Consider the following 17059-nt stretch of genomic DNA (forward strand, 5'->3'; position numbering starts at 1 on the left):
AGCAATTTCATGTCTCTGTGACCGCAGATTGATTAAAGGGTTCTACTAAGATAAACAGAGCTCCCCCTGAGTCACCAACCTGGTGGCCTGGTATTACATACCCCCTACCTGAAAATGGTGTGTTTCCAGATTTTCTTTCTACAAACATAATAGGCTTTGCTTGGCCCTCAATGCTTACTATGCAAGGACACCTGAAAAACTCTTTGGTCTCTTCTAGTTTCCAACTTTGGCTCAAGTTTACTTATATCCTGACAAATTTGTCCACCTTAGTCTTAAAGATGCCCATCAGTGGAGGCTGCAAAACTTACCTAAGCAATCTGCTCCAGTGTTTCCTAGCATCTGGTCTTGCTGATTATTAAGCCTATTCTTTCCAGTCCTATGCACTATGGCATAAAGAATCCTTCCCTGACATTTATGTAGTGCATAAGTCTTGCTTTGTTGCAGCCTCCTTGTATTTAATTTTTAACTTTGTGCATGCTCCTTGAGTGTCCTTTGGTGTAAAAATTATTATCTTCTGAACAAGTGAGATTCTTGAGGCTTATTTCAGATACTCAACTCCTAAAAAAAATGTTAGGAAAATTCTTGCTGTTGAAGAAATTAATATTTTTTCTATTTTACTCTAAGGAATTGTCACATCGCAATCTTTTCATTGTGCTATGTTTCCCAAGCCAGTAAATTTCTGTTTGTAAATCAAAGGAATGCTTTCCCTAGAAATCTCATTTTGTATCTAGTGTCTCTAGACCTAATCAGGTATCATTAAAAAATTACATGATGTTTGAATTTCAGAATGCCCTTGTGCAAATCCACGGGTATCTCTTTCTGTGCATCATTAACACACACAGAGGGACCTCCTGTTAAAAAAAAAATGGTAGAGATCAAAACCACATTTGCTTTAACCTCAGAGGATGTGCTACCATCATCTCAACTAGCAAAGTAAGGTGTTTTTTTCCTCTTGTGTGGAAGCTATGTTGTGGCATTCATCAGGTAGCAACTCTGCAGCAAATGGAACAAATGTTTCCTGGGAAGAGAATGCCATGGCCTCAGCCCTGAGCCTGGTGCTGGTTCTGTTGTACTTCCAATGTAAAGAACATAACCAGTCCCTGGACATCACCCTTGTGTTTGCTGTTAATCTTGGGAAACCTGTTTATGCATAGACAGGGTTAAAGTCAGTTTTGAAGGTGGCCTGAGGTTGTGACTTTCTCATATTTTTAGTATTGATGTTTGCATAATTGCTCCCTTCAGCAAGACTGGAAGGATAGGATGGTCCTTAGCAGGGTCACCGACTCCAGTAAGGTCCAGGACCATCTGTTGCTCAGATGTGGCAGTACTTAGAAGTGCCTGTCAGTATCTTGCTGAATCAATACCCTAGTTTATTTTTGATGCTGAAATTCTGGAATATTTATAGTTCAGGACAGAAGAAAATGCATCTTTGTACACTGTCAAACAGCTGCTTCTAGGTATTGTTCACTAACAGAGAACTATTAATAGTTCTTTTAAAAATATTAACAGTAGGATGGTTTATGGAAGTGTATTATGTTAACTACATTGTCTGTGTGTACAAGCATGGAGGGGTTACTGATTCTAACTAAAGGGATAAAAGTGCCACATGTATCTAGCAGTTCATGGCTTGTCTATAATATATACAAAGATGGTATTTCTGATTGTACTACTTCTAGGTAGGATCTGACAATATGTGTCTCCTACTCCCCAGATACCTTTTACCCTAAATTTATATATTATCTGTACACCTTTCATTGCAATGGAATATCTGGAACTTGGGCTAATAGAAAAGGAGACCCTTTGGTGCTTAAATGTGCAATTGACTCTGTTTTTTATTTTGGTTGGATTTTTGTTGGGGGCAATGTTGACAGTTGGATGCAGTGATCTGAGAGTTCTTTTCCAACCATTACAATTCTGTGAGTGTGTGATTAATGGAGGGTGCAAGCTGAAAACTGGCAGTGACTTGAGGTGACAGTGTGTATGTCTCCAGTTGCTCAGTGGTGCTTAGGCAGTGGTACCATTTCTGTGCACATTTGAGCACTCTGGGAAGTGATGCTCAGGGATGGAAGTCAGGCCATGAAACAGAAGCTGCTGCTTTTCCTCAGGACCATGTTCCATAATCTTAATTTTGTTCAGTTTGGGTTTTTTGTGTTTGTTGTTTCTTTTTGTTTGTTTGTTTGTTTTTTATACAAGTGAAGACCAGAGCATCTTTCTTCTTTTTCCATGCACTACAGCCTTTCCCCAGGCTTCCTGAGCCTTCGCTGCTCTGTCATCCCACGAGGGAGTTAGAAGTCTTTAGTTCAAAAGAAGCTGTAATGTTGCAGTCTGCTGTCCTCTGCTGCTGCACTTGGGTGTAACCAGGGCAGCAGGGGGTCATGTTATGGTGACTCTATGTTTAAGTAGTGTCTGTACCCTCCTCATGGCTTTCCTTCCTGCCCAACCATGCTGACATGTGTGATCCCAATAATCAGCCTTGTTCCCTCTACCCTTGTGAAAGCTGTGCATAGGCCTTTTTCCTCCTGGGGGAGGAGAGACAAGTATCTGATTTTTCACAGTTGAAAACTGTGCTATAGTTTGACCCACTGCTTCTTATTTGGACTCAAGTAAGAGACAGCTTTTCTAAGGTCTCAGACATATATGGAGATCCAAGTGTCTCTTCCAACTCTCAGGCACTGTCTTTGTAACTTCTAGTACAGCTGGGCTCGTGCTGTGTCCTGGGTGCTCCAGCACCACAGAATATGGCTGCATGATGTACAGAGGACATGTTCCTGAAACATGCAGTAGTTAGCAACTGGATGGATAGCAAAGGTTCCTGTAAGTCAGTGTAATAGAAAGGTGTTGTATGCAGGGCCTTGAAGAATGCTCTCTGACACACATGGATGGATTTTGCAGCATGAGCACTTTCCTGTTCATATTCCAGTACTGCTTCCAGTAAAGAGTTTGCAATGATATGAATGTAAAACAGAAGAAGAGAGAGTTTATCATGTCTTAACCTGTTGGGACATCCTCATGACTTTAACAGTCCTGGAAGGAAAGCTGGAAAAGGAAATTGACTCCCTGCTAGCATGGATGAGAGCTCTGGGGGACAGAACACAGAGAACTGTGTTGCTTTGTGCATGCATGAGGAGATTTAGTAGATCATCATCTATCAGCAATTTCCACTATAAACAGAATGAACAGCAAGGACTTGAAGCATTCAAAGAAGTAAAACATGCTCCCAGATTTCTACCTCATCTTCTCTTAAGCTGGGCATGACAGAGAAAACAGGACCTGCCAAATGGAGCCGACTTAAGAGAGGACATTCAGTTCCTTTCCTTCTCTGTCCCTTTAAACAGACACAGGAAGAGTTATTGCATAGCTTTGTACATTTGCATATAGAAAACTTTCTTCATGACAAAAATAATCACCTTAACTAGTGCACAATTTTTTTTTTTTCAGGCTTGCAGCTGTGGCTCAGTGGCAGCAGGCAGAGCTCTTATCACCACCTTGAGCACTGGAATATCTTCCCTGCATGCCCTTCTCTTGCAAAGCCAGGTAAGTGAAGTATCAGTTGACAAACTAGACATGAGCACTCGCCCATAGAGAATCTGGGGCATCTCAGTCCATTGGTGAAATGTCAATTCATGTAATCTATGTGACACCACAAAATCCTCTCATTGCTTGTAGAGTTACATAAGGATATATCAAATGATGAGCCTGATCTCATAAATTGTCTTCTTAGAGCTGTCAGATGTCAGGACAGTTTTATTACTGTGCCAGATCACATTCCAATCTAACAAATTAGCATATCATAAAGGTTATTGTCCTTTCACCTAATTAACAAAACTTGTACAGATAAAACAGACTTACTCCTCTCTCATCCTTTATAATCTGTCAGAATTCATGTGTTTTTAATGAACTGTATCCTTTTCCACTTATATTAATTCCTTAATATACTGGTAAAATTAAAACCTTAGTAAGTAAGTAGTAGCTTAAACAGAAAATGGTCCTAATGGTGAAAACCATAAAGCTTGTTTTTTTTTTCTCCTTATCTCAGAGACTACTAAGAGGCTTCAGCCGAATTACGTTGAAATAGCTTTTCTATTTTGGAGGATGCTTTGATGTGCTCTATTAACATCAGGCAGCAATGCTAAGGCCTCTTTTTGTTATTCAGTGAGTCAGGTTGTGGTTTTCTCCTTTTGAGCTTTGCAAATGTTTACTTAGGTTGCAAAGGATTTTGCTAGTTTTGTCCTAAGGAGCAACACAGATGGGGCACAGAGATGATGGAGAAAAGCCAGTATGAGCCATTCCTATTTGAAACTGGGGAAAAGCACACAGGGGTCAGCTAAGCAAGGCCCCACAAGGATGGTGTGCTCACTTCAGCTGTGCTCACTTGTATAACTTGCTCTGTGGCCAGGACACTGTCAAGCTCAGCCACTACACACTTACTGGATATAAGGTCAGTTGCTATAATAGCTTGTGGCAAAGTTTTCCATTGTGTTCCATATTCAGATGGTAGTAGTGCCTGAACCATCACAACCTTACAAGCAGCACTTTGCTGCTCAAAAATCATCCTTGGCCCAAAATCAGGCAGGTACATCAAAACTTAGCTAGCCCCTGGTGATCTGCCTCAGACACACTCGCTAGCAGTCCAGGGGAGAAGGAAGGACACGGTTTCCCAGTGCCCACTAGATGGCAAAGCAAGTTCCTGTATTCCAGAGGCTCAACTAGAGTTGCACCTCCAGTTCAATTCACCTGTCTGCACCTCACACTGGCCTGATAGAGCTTGGGCATCAGAGCATTATCAGAGCAGCAGATGCTGTAACTGAGTGGTCAGGACTGCTCATCCCTCTGGGATTTTGGACCAGGGTTTCTCTGTCTCCTGTAGGCAGAGAATTTAAATAATAATTACTCATTTTCCTAGAAATTGGAACAGGGTGTCAGAATTTGCAAGCATTTGGCTGTATTTGACTACATATCAATTCAATAAATACTAAAAGTACTGCTTTTATAGCTTGTGTAAAGCAGGGAGGATTAGATTGTAAAAAAGGGTGAAAGAATGGTTACCAGTTCCTACAGACAATCTGAACTGGAACAAGAGTCTTGAAATAAGAATTGATGCTTCCACAGAGAAGTCTGAGTTCTGTTTGGAGTTCACAGGAGTATGGGGTTGTAGTGTCTGGGGAAAGGCCTCTGAAAGAACTTAACTCTGGCAGTTCTGAATTTTGTCTCCTTGGCTTTTGTGTTTAAGCCCTGGCCTGTTATTAGGAAACTCTGGACTTTTAGCTGTTCCAGTACTACATGATGAATCTATAAAATGCATTGATTGATACCTAATAGTTTGAAGCAAGATTCACAGAACCATATTCCTAATTGGAAAAGGCTGGAAATATTGTAAGCTAGCTCTTCTTCTCTTCACTCTGAATTTTGTTCTTATCATTGACATTCTTGTAATTTGAAATGACACAGTCACAGCTTAGAAGCCTTTAAAAGTGTCATTTCATCATTTTAAAGCCACATATTTCCTTGTGATGATCACTGATTATTATTTCTAACATGTTATTCATAGGACATTGTACTGATAAAGGTGAATTAATGATAGGAGGTAGTTCTAATTTTTAATATGGTGAAATATTGATAGCTACTACAATATATAATCTGCAAGAGAGTTTTTGACTTGAAAATATAACAGTTACTAATCCAAATGGCATGGCTGATGTTCTTTAGGACAATTAAATATCCTTTTACTATTAAGGATTTTATTGTATTTTTGATCCAAGACAAATACTTAATGTGAAAATTATCTGAATGTTTCACATAGATTTATTCTATTAGGCTGTGGTTGTACATTAGCACTTTCTGTCTTGATAATTAAAGATATTGGTTTGCTCTCATTTTTGTATCTGGAGGGGAAAATGTTATTTTATAGCTACTGGATGAAAGTCACAAAAGGTGTGAGAGCTATGTTGGTCTTGGTCCAGGGTTTAATACCACTGAGTTTTACATTCCTAGCTGAGATGTGGGTTTTGCCATCAGTGTGAGCTGACCCAGGGATTACCCCTGAGCCCTTCACACCTGCAGCCTCCAGACCAACAACCATTCAGCTGTGTGCTTGGTCTCACCAGCTGGTGGGCCTGGGTGAAAATGCAGTGCTCTTTTTGACTGGGTTACCTCTCAGCCAGGACCAAGAGCTGACCCAAGGCCCCAGGCAACCACATGGATGCAGGCACTAGTGCTGGGAAGAGGATTTGAGCTCCAGTGGGCATGGGGAGCAGGGGGAGAGACACTTCTGGAAGTGGCAGCATCTTAGCTCGGTGCAGGGTAGGGTTTTGCTTTCAGCTCAAGCTGCATCACTGCCTGGCTCTGCTCCCTCTAGAGTCCCTGGAGAAAAAGGGGCTTCCCCAGAGGCAGACTCACCCTCATGGCTGTGCTGTGATGTGCTAGCTTTCCCTCAGGAGGATCACCTCTCTTAATGGGGGTCACTGGCTGGCTACCCTATCAGTATTCTGAAATTTTCATTGTGTGGACATCTTGCCAGAGATTTTCTCTCCTTCCCTCCACAGTTGCACAAATAACTTCCTTCTCCTGGCATGATCCAACAGTGTGCTGTATCCAGCTGAAACAACAGGGGGAAATTCAGACACAATGCAATATAGCAACTGGAATTTGTTTGTCATAAACCCCAAGGGCATGTTCTCATCAAACCAACGAGTTGTATCCAGCAGTTATGTTGTTCTGTGTTTGCATTACACCCCTCCAAACTGCCAGAGATTAGACAGTGCTTTCAGTGTTGTCTGTGGGTCTCTACTTGGTTTGTCAGGGAGGAAACTTTTCAGCCAGGGCTTGGAACAAAGAGACTTCCTCCACAAGACAGCTATTAATCCTGCCCTGGTGGGTGGCACATTAGTTCATTTACTTACCAAAATCAGTTGTATTAAGAGGGCAAAGGAGTGAGGAGAGATTACCTCTCACCTGATTGACAGCAGACAGCAGAGATACCATGCAGCAGCAGGCAAAGCCACCAGTAGATGTAAGAAACATCCCCCTGTGAGTCAACACATCACTTCCCCTAGGGCCTCAGGTAGCTGGTTAGTTTGGTGGGTTTTTTTGTGCGAGTACTTGACCAAGCCAATGCTTTATTTTAGCATATGAGGGGGACCTAGCACACAGTACTGCACAGATTAGGAAGAACAAACATTTCCAAGAAACAGCAACAATCTACCACAGTGATCTGGGTGCTACCAGCATTTAAGCACTCAGCGTCATGCCTACATAATTATCTCTGAAGAGTGGGAGTTATACAAACCCACCATCTTTTTTAGTGTTCCCTGACTAAGCTAATGTAGGAAGAACCTGGTGTTTTAATTATCCCATGTCCCACGGGCATGAAAGTGATTATTCCTGTAGGTCCTGATGAATACAAGTGTCTAAAGCTCCTATTTAATACTGCATCTGTGTTCACCATCATTTGGACACCCAAATCTGAAGCTACACTGAGTATAAGATGTCTTTATGCACTGTGACTAAGAAATTGCATTTTTTCTTGGCAGATATGTACTAATTCAGTGCAATAAACTTGTAGTTTTGAGGACAGTAAAATTCTCACTCAATCAATAGTCTTTTTATGTGGTTAGATTAATTAATAGTATTTCTGAGTCAAACAAACCACTGATAAAGGATCTGCAAAGACTGGTGGCGTGCTAGGCAACATGTTTGCACTCACTGTGCTGTTTTAATATGCTGATTATATTTTGGAAAACTTTTTCTTCTTAGATGAGGCTTCTTGACACTAAATTTCTAACCAGACATGGAAGGGAGAAAGGGTGTTTGCTTCTCCCCACTGAACTGCCCCATTCTCTCCTTTTAGCACTGGCTGGTGCAGAAATGCTTGTTTAAGCCCCACCTTACTCCAAGTGCAGAGACTCCCTCATTGATTTTTCAGACAGGTACATTGTACATGGTCTTAGGAGTAAGCTGCCTCTGCATGAGCAGACAATGGGCTCTGGAGGTATTTTCTCCAGGGAGTGAGGGAGTGTGTTTCCTCTCTTTCTCAGCTGAACCCCTTGGTAGAAAACCCAGATTTAGGGGGGCTTTCTAGAAGCCTGCTGAAATCGACTACTGAGTGGGGTAGCCAAGTGATTAGAAATATTTGTTGCCAGGTAGGTATTGATAATCTGGCAAGGAGATTAAAGCTACGCCTCAAAGAGGGACGGATTGGGTCAAGTGCTGGGGAGATAAGACTCAAATCCTTGTAAACTTTGATGTTTTGCATTTAAAGAGATAGGCAAATAGACTAATTGATAGGCAGACACGTACATTAATACATACACACATGCCCATTGAATGTACACTGCCTCTGCCTTGTTAAGAGTGTAGAACCCTGTAGCAGGGTCTCTCTCTCACACAGACAGCACAGGAAGCTGAGAAGACAACTAAGACCTCTGGACTCTCAGCGCAATGCAAGTTTCAAGCATAAGCCATTGCTTAACCAACATTTTTCACTTCTAAGGGGTGAATTGTCAGCATCTTTATTTATGGCTCAAGCAGACAAGTCCTTAAAACCGTTGATCTTATAGACGAGAGAATTTATACATATGGAGGGGATTACAACAGTGGAAGCAAACAGAAGCAAACACTTGCCCTTGTGGATTCTTATGAACTATATTTAGAATTTAAATCCAAGCATAATTAAACAGTGCTAATGAGACAGAGGGACTTATCTTCCTTTGGCATATAATTGGTATCACTGAGCTCCTCATTCATTTTTTCCTGGTTTTAAAGCCTCCTTGTTCCAGTGAGATTTGATGGTAAAAGTTACCCTGCAGAGAGAGAGTATTTGGCCTGGAGCTTAAAGTCAGCTGGAAATCTTTGATGGGATGCAGCTTTCTTGATAACATCAATAACTGACAGCAAAGACACCTGTGAATGTGTAGCCAACAACAGCCAAGCAAGGCACTCTGCTTCCCACTGTACCCTTGAAAAAAATGTCATTTCACACAGTGATACAAAGAGTGGCATGGGGAAGAGAAACTCACCCCTTTCTTTCAGTGAAGGGAGCAGAGCACGGTCAGAGTTTTGATAGCCATAAGTAAATAATCCACCACTATCCACTGAGGTTTTTAATTTCTTCTCAAAAGACTCATTTTCATCATCATCTGGGTGACATACTGCAGCAGGCCAGGGTGGAAGTTGGTAATGATCTTGCTCAGCCTTAGAAGCACTGAGCCAGTAGCCAGAGCAGCAGCTTGTGTTACAGCTCTGCTCAAGCAGCTGATTTTATTGTTGGGCAGCTGAAAACAGCTGCTGGCAGTGCAAGGGCTGGACTTTCTGTCTGACCCAGTCAAAGCCAGTAGAGAATTCTGTGCAACAGGCAAAGTTGAATTTACTGAAGGTCTGTTCTGCTTTTCAGTTGTGTCTTTTGTTGAACTCATGCTCCTTTTTATTATGTCCTACTGGCTCAAATGGAAGCACATTTTTTGAGGGTTTAGCCCACATCTGTTGCTGCAAACTGCAGCAAAATCATCTGTTTCCTAAGAGTTGGCACAATAACAACTATGATTCTGTACATTTAAGTGCTGCTGTGAGTGCCAGGGTGCTTGTGCTTACTGGTTGACAAATTTGCTCAGAAGCATCAGTCCCTTAAGACTTCACTGTGCTTCACAGCCTGGTGGCAGTGTGTGCATCCAGCTGGAATCTGTTCTCAGTGACTGCCTGTAGAATAAAGATTCTCCAGACCCTCCCCTCTCCAAAGTGACCACTGCTAACTAAATGCCCATCCACCCACTGAGCCAAACAAGTTCCAAGAGGAGCACTACAGTCTATGTGAGCTGCCTCTGCTGGATATGAAGAGGATAGAAGATGGATCCCACAAAACAGCAAATGTTTTTCATCTAGCTTCAGTAATTCAGCACAGGCTTATTCTTTGGGTTGCTGAACCCAAGACTTTGTTTTGTCTTTTTCTGGAAAGGGATTTGAATATTCCCCTGCTAAGACTCTTATGCAGATTAATCTGAGACATAGGAATTATTACAAGCGTTTGATCTAAAGCTCCCTTTGCTCAGTTTCACAAGACCACTCTGACTAAATAATGTCCAGTATCTACTCTTCACTCTTTTTGAGGCTGTCTCTTTTGACCACTTTGGGCTCTGTTTCTGTTTCAGGAGGTGAGATTTGCAGCCATCCTTCCCCTTCATCACTGACTAGCTGAGCTATTTGATCAGCTGCTGGTTACTCATTCATAGTCAATAATGCTCGTTTTAACTTTCCAGTGTAACAAGATTACTTGTTCTGCATCCCCAAAAATATCTTTATCTGCTTGTATATTTCACAGCATGGACTGCCCACTGCTGCTTTTTCACACTAATAATCCAAGTCCTCAAACACTTAACACTGTCTCGTGGCTGAGCAGCAATGAGATATACCATTGGTAACCAGAAGAACTGAAAGTAGCAGCACTTGTGGGCAGTCCAGAGCCATGACCAAATGTCCCTTTAGATCAGCTAAAAAGGCTCCCTTTTTCAAAAGAAAGATTTCTCCCTAACTGAGCTGTGAAACTGAGGTCACAACTGGCTAATACCATGAAAAATCTCTTGGGTCTCAAAATATTAGTGACTGAAATCTTACCATTTTTGAAAATTCTATTACTGCCTTCTGCTGCCTTAAACATAAATTTCAATTATATTCCTTTTTAATCATTTTAACTTAACTGCTAGGGAGTCCCACTGTCAGGATTAAACAGCTGTTAAGTTTTCTGCCAGAGTTGGGTGAAGTAATAATTGCCAGATCTGCCTCATTGGCTTCCATGTGATCTGGAAAGATGCCATATGCCCAGTGCTTGGAGACTGCTGCAAACAGGAGGCTGAGGGCATTATTTATTAATCAATTTAAATACTTCCTTTCAGAAAGCACATTTCTAGTCTTCATAAAAAAAGATATGTACAGAACTCACCAAATACCCTCCTCTAGTGAAGTGTATCTGCTATTTAAACAGATACACAGACTCTACACTTGAAAGTGAACTGTGGTCATGAGCTGTTCTCAACCTCATGATCAGTCACAGAGGTTGTTCAAGTTCAGCCCCATGGGCTTTCTACTACTCTTAATCTTTTTGAAGTGTTCTTGAAGAGAGTGAGGTGCCTCTCCTCCATCAGGCAACAGGTGTGAGTTCGAGCTGCTTGTTGCTAACCTGGCTCTGAAGAATGGCTGCTGTGCCTTCACAGTGACAGGATGTGGTGTCTCGGTTGTCAGGCACAGCACAATGTCTGCTGATGGCTTTTTCCCACCACCTGACTCATGATCCTCCCTGAGGCCAGCCCATCTCTCCCACTGAAGCCACAGAGCTCGGAGGTGAAGCACAGGCTGTGGCTGAAGTGGGGTGACCAGGGTGTGCTGAGCACACCAGGCAGTGGATGTGGGTACTGACTTCTGTGCTTTTCTTCTTAGAAGGTTCAAGAATTAGCTCAAAAAGCACAGTCACTCCCTGTGGAAGAAAGGCAAATGAGGAGTCCTGGAAAAGAGGTAATAGAAGGATCCCTCTGCTCTGTGGCATAGCCAAGCAAAGTGCCAACTGCAGTGATTAGTAAGGAGAAAGCCATCTGGCTTCTCTCCTTTAACAGGTCTCTTTCAACATCTCTCTTCCTTTACACCACAAGAAATCTCCCTGTATTTTCAGCAAACCTTTCTAGCCTTTCTGAACGATACTACAAGACCCCGTGTGGAAATGACCTGGGGAGTAAGGCAAGGAGAGACAAAAGGGAGGTAGATGCTACAGTGGACAAGAATCTAAGATGCCTTCAGGACTTATCCTGAAATATATCTCTAGTGAGGGACATGGCAGCAGCCACTGAGGCAACAAGTCTCTTAGAGAAAGGGCTGGTAATGTGCTTATTGAGAGGTGCTGTAGGGCTGTTAGAGGCAGAAGTTTGTATGCTGAAAGGTAAGCAATGTGAGGACAGGATTTAAGATTGAAACAAAAACTTCTGCCTGTTGGTAAGAGCCTCTGGAGCAGACAATGCTTAATCTGAACCCCAGCAATGTGAGTCTGCCAGGTAAGGATGCATGAGTATGTCTCTGTATAAGTGATCTATGGCAGCTTTCAAGGAGCATTTGAAAAATGTTCCTCAAAGTTCTCAAATTCCTCAAAGTTTTCCTTCTCTGTTATGATGTGTAGGTTTAGATTAAAATTATTCAGAAGCACAGTGCAATCCACAGGAACATTATTTTTGTTACTTTTGTTATATTTGGAAATGAAAATGGTCAAGAAGTGGGTTGGGAACAGAACGTTCCTCTTTTTGTTATTGAACAGTTAGTGCCCAGAGAGCAAGTGCGGGTGCTTTTTTTGTTGGTTGGTTGGTCTCTTCTCTGAATAGGTGTCACTGGTAAGATGGGTAAGAAATCTGCTTTGAATAAAAATGCAACCTGGAAACAAGGTAATTGTTTTACAATTTCAGCCATTTCCAGTCCTCACCATGTTACTTGGCAATACACAGACTTCCAGTTGTTTTCTATTTTCTTAGCAGTTGCAGTTGCTCTCTAAAAGAATTTTACTCCAGGACTGTTTATATGTACAAAACCATCAGTCATTATCAGGCTTCTGAGCTTGAGTAAAGTAGTGTCACTGCCTGGGATCATCCCTCCCTGTTTCATGTGAACATAAACTCACCTGAGGGCACCATGAAGTAGATTTTTGTAGCTTTCCTTACAGTTCTAGCTTTTAGTTAGTTACTGGTGCCTAGTAACTGTTAATACTGAGTTGCTGATCACAAAGATTTCAGCTTTTGTTTCCAAGGTTCTCATGTTTCTTAAATAAGTTGCACTATTTCTCTGATCAAGCTTCAGCTCCCAGATTCTTTCTTTAAAGTGTTTAAGCACTGATGGTATCTGCCAACCCGAGTGTGTGGTATATGCACAGCTCCAAGCCCATACAATGGGCTTAGAAACACCAGGACTGGAGGTTTGAAATCTTCAGCTTGTTTTTTAAACAAGACTATTTTGAAGACTCAAGAAACAGAATTTCAAGAGAAATCAGCTCAAAGGATAAGGTAGCAAGATGGTCACTGTGAAGGCTTAGCTACTGAACTGTCTGTATGCTCTTGTGCCAGTGCAAAGACCTGGAAGCTATTTCTCTTACCAAGTGAAAATGTACTCATGGTGGCTGAAGATTTGTTATTTGTGTCTATTGTACATTTAGGAGCGTGAACACTGAAATGAGATGTCTGCCAGCAGAGGATGTTAGCTGGTAAAACTGTGAGGGCTGGGAAGTGATGTCTTCAGGGAGCAGGATCTGAGCAGTGTTATAACTTCACTTCTGTCCAGCCAAGTAACCCTCAAGTGACTCCCCCTTACATACAGCACCCCTCATCAAAGATCATGCTAACAGCTCTGCATTGTTTTTGCAGGATCTTCTTACACAACCAGCAAGCCCATGTCTACTATAAGGTTTGTGGTTTAAGTTCATCACCCCCAGGCTGGTTGTAGCAGGTAGCCCAGGGAATTTGTGGATATTCCTCCCTGGGGGTGTTCAAGGCCAAGTTGGATGCAGCTCTGAGCAGCCTGGTGCCCATGAGAGAGGAGTAGGATCTACATGATCTTTAAGGTCCCTTCCAACCTAAACCATTCTATGTTTCCATGTTTCCTTTCCCTTCTGTTGGGGTTTCCCAGTTCACCTAACCTGCAAGGGACATGAACAAAATATGTGAATATGCAATGACTTGCTGGCAGAGTAAACATCTCAGACAAGAGAACTGTTACTGAAATGGGCTGTTTCGTTGACAGAAGTGGCTTTCACTGTTGCTATGGGTTGCCCAAGGTGAGCCTGACCTCTGTGGTCTCTGAAGCTCTCTCTTGTGGGTGGAGAGAGCTGAGCAATGCTGGAAGGCAGCTTTTAAGATGGATTAACTGTGAGCCCAACACAGGGAACTCTTCAGAGAGTAAAAATAGTACATTGCACAACTAAAGATGAAATATACCTTTTGATGCCATAGGATAAAAACTCCCAAGGCTGAGAATACAATTATTTCATAGGGCTATAGTCAGCCTGTCACTGTGCAGAGTAATAATGTTTGCCGTGCCCTCTTAGGGAAAAACTCTGCCTTTCCAGGGCAGGCGTGTGGCTGATGGACAGAAATGAAACTGCACTTTCCCACTGTGAGTAAAGAAACAAAACCCTGCACCCCTCCTAACCCTTTGCAGCCAGAGCAGTTCTCCTTATGCCAGGTCTATGGCCTTTGAACTTAAGTTTTAATGCAGTTTCAAGTATGTCACAGCACAAACCCATCACTTTGGTACTAGCTTGCAACTGAAATAATGTGCAAAGGCTGTTCCTAAGAAACAGCAGTCACCAAGTGAAATTCTGACTTGCTGGCTGCACCCTGGCAACGTAATGTATTCCAAAGGCCTAAGGATAAACATGAACTGAGGCTTTTGGAAAAGGATGTGTTTGTTCCGTGCTTGGCTTACTACCTCTACAGCCACCATCCACAAATCTCTTAGATATTCTGTAAAATGGCAGAGTACTACATTTTAACTCTTTTGTCAGAGCTAAATGAAGTTTTCTGCTTGATTAGAGCAGTGGGTTGTTGGGCTGGGTTTTTTTTTTGAGATTGTTTCTTGCACTTTAATCATGTCACTTTAAACTGTGCTAGGATATATGTTGGCTCCCCAGTATATAACAGCCAAAGTTTCCACCACAGATGTTACAGGCAAACCAGTTTAAATATATTTTTCTTTTGCTTTCCCAGCAAAAGTTACTACTAGAATGTACAGCCCAGTGCAAGAGACTGTGCTGTGAAAATACGTATTAAATCACTGGCATTACTGTAAAGAATATTCAATCTAAGACTGTGAAACTCAAGTTAGTTATGAACTACAAACACAAATTAAAGACTTTTGCAGTCTGATTCTTCCCTGTCATTGTGGGATTCAAACCTGAGACAAATTCTAGGTGTCTTTAAGTTCCAGTGATGAACCAAAGAATCTGAGCTTGGTGCCAGTGAGGCCTCCATGGTCAGGAGTGGTGATGAACACATTTACCTGACTTGTTCAGACAAAGCCTGTGTATAATTGAGGAAGACAAGGCACCATGATCAAACACCACTGATCCTTATCATGCCTCCTTCAACTTAATTCCATAATCAGCACTTGCATCACTGAGAGGTTGGAAATATTACCCAGGCCTCTACATCAGCATTTCTGTCTCTCAAACAAGTTGCTGCCTGTAAGGATCTGCTTTCTGCAAGGCAAACGTTAACCCTATCCATGGGTTAGCTTGCTTAACTCAGCAAACTGCAAGCAAAACTCTGGGATTTGGAAATGGCTTAAGTTCCACCCATTTCTGCCTTCAAATCAGTTGGTTTTACAGCAGTTATCTGCGATTTCTTTAAACACCATCATTCAGCATCCAGCTGGGATCCATTTGACTACAGTTGCCACTGAGACGGGGCGGGAGGGGTGGGAACCAACAAACCACCCTCACTGCTGAGCCTCATCTTGTAAATTCGCCAAAAAGAAACTATTGCCCGCCATCTCGTGGCCCTGCGCAGCTATTTCCTGGGAACAAACGCTGCAGCTCCAATTGCGACAGGGAGGGTTCACGTTGGACGGGACTGCCTGAGAAGATGGCTGTCCGGGGCTCAGACAGAGCCCACCCAGGCTATCAAACATTCCCCCTTATCGCTCTGTCCCCGCCCTGACCTTGCAGCCTGAGGAGCTTCCAGCTGCGACCTGCGCCTCTGCAGTGGGTGCTCACGGTTTCTCCGGCAAAGCTGCAGAGACGGCCCAGTCCTCCCCACAAAGGTCCCAATGTTCCCTGATCACCACTGCCCCCAGAGCAGCCTCCGGTGAGGCAGGAAAGCGCTTCCATCACTTCTCAGTATGTCACGCACAGGCTACGCGTGCCCAATTATATGCCAGGCTGGGGATGTTCGTCTCCTGTCTGCTGCTGGCACTTCCTAAAGAACTTCACATCGATATTTAAAATACAGCTAATGCACCTATTGGGAACCGTTCGTTAAAGGACACACTTGAACCCATGGAAAAAAAATTACATTGGCTGTCAGTCCTTTGGCATAGCCTGGCACCCCCACCCACCCCCCTTACACTCCTTTTTTGGGAAAAGCAAGTCATTAAGAGACCCTTACCAGAAGTGATTAAGGTACAATTTCATTACACCCAGTTGAGGGAAATAAAAAACAGGGAAAAGTGCAATAGCATGGCTTCAACATCCTTGCTATTGTTTTAAATGGCATGGTTTTCCCTTCTCAATGTTTATAGCTTTTTAGCTGGGATATTATAGTTTAAAATGGGCATCACATACCCAAATTTGAAGTTGTTATCTTCAGCAGAACTGCTGATGGCCACACTGAAACGCTGCTCTCATACCTATCAAGAGGCTGGATCCATAATGCTGGCAACAAGAGACCTTAAAATAGCTACCAAAAGTGCTTAACTTCAGACTAAGTATCTTATTTTGGCTGCTACTACACCTACAAAAAATTACAGCACGCTGTTGAAAAGCACAGAAACATCCCAGCTAACTTAGGACATTACTTCAAAGGACACAGTGTCACACTGCAAGAACAAAAAAACCAGAACAAAACTACCCCAGGATTCCAGCTTCAGGTATCTGACTACAGTCAGTAATTGCTCTAAATTTGTTATTTAACGAAAGATTTATTTGTACTGTTCTTGTACTGGATCAGGGCAATAAAAACCACAAGGACTCCAGCTGTGAAAGTGTCTAACAAAGTTACAGGAAAGACTGTGAGGTTTTGTGAAGTCTCTATTTTAACACTTTCTCTGTATACAGCAAAGAAAAGAGAGAACATCCTTCCTCTAATGCCTAGGTTTAATTTGGAGGTATGTGACACTGGATTTACAAAGGCAAATCAAAATTTAATTCTGAGAAACAGCTCCCTATGTAACATAGCAGAGGGATTCCACACTCCAAGCAGCTGAGAAAAGAAACTATGGAAAAAAATATTTGGGGTTTGCCTTTAAATATGCAGTAGGGGGCAGAGGAAAGATAAATACTTAAGAAGTGTTAAAGATGAGACAGGACAACAGGTGTCAAATAACGTCTCAA

The sequence above is a fragment of the Heliangelus exortis genome, chromosome 6 (assembly GCF_036169615.1).
Source record: "Heliangelus exortis chromosome 6, bHelExo1.hap1, whole genome shotgun sequence".
NCBI classification, from domain to species: domain Eukaryota; kingdom Metazoa; phylum Chordata; class Aves; order Apodiformes; family Trochilidae; genus Heliangelus; species Heliangelus exortis.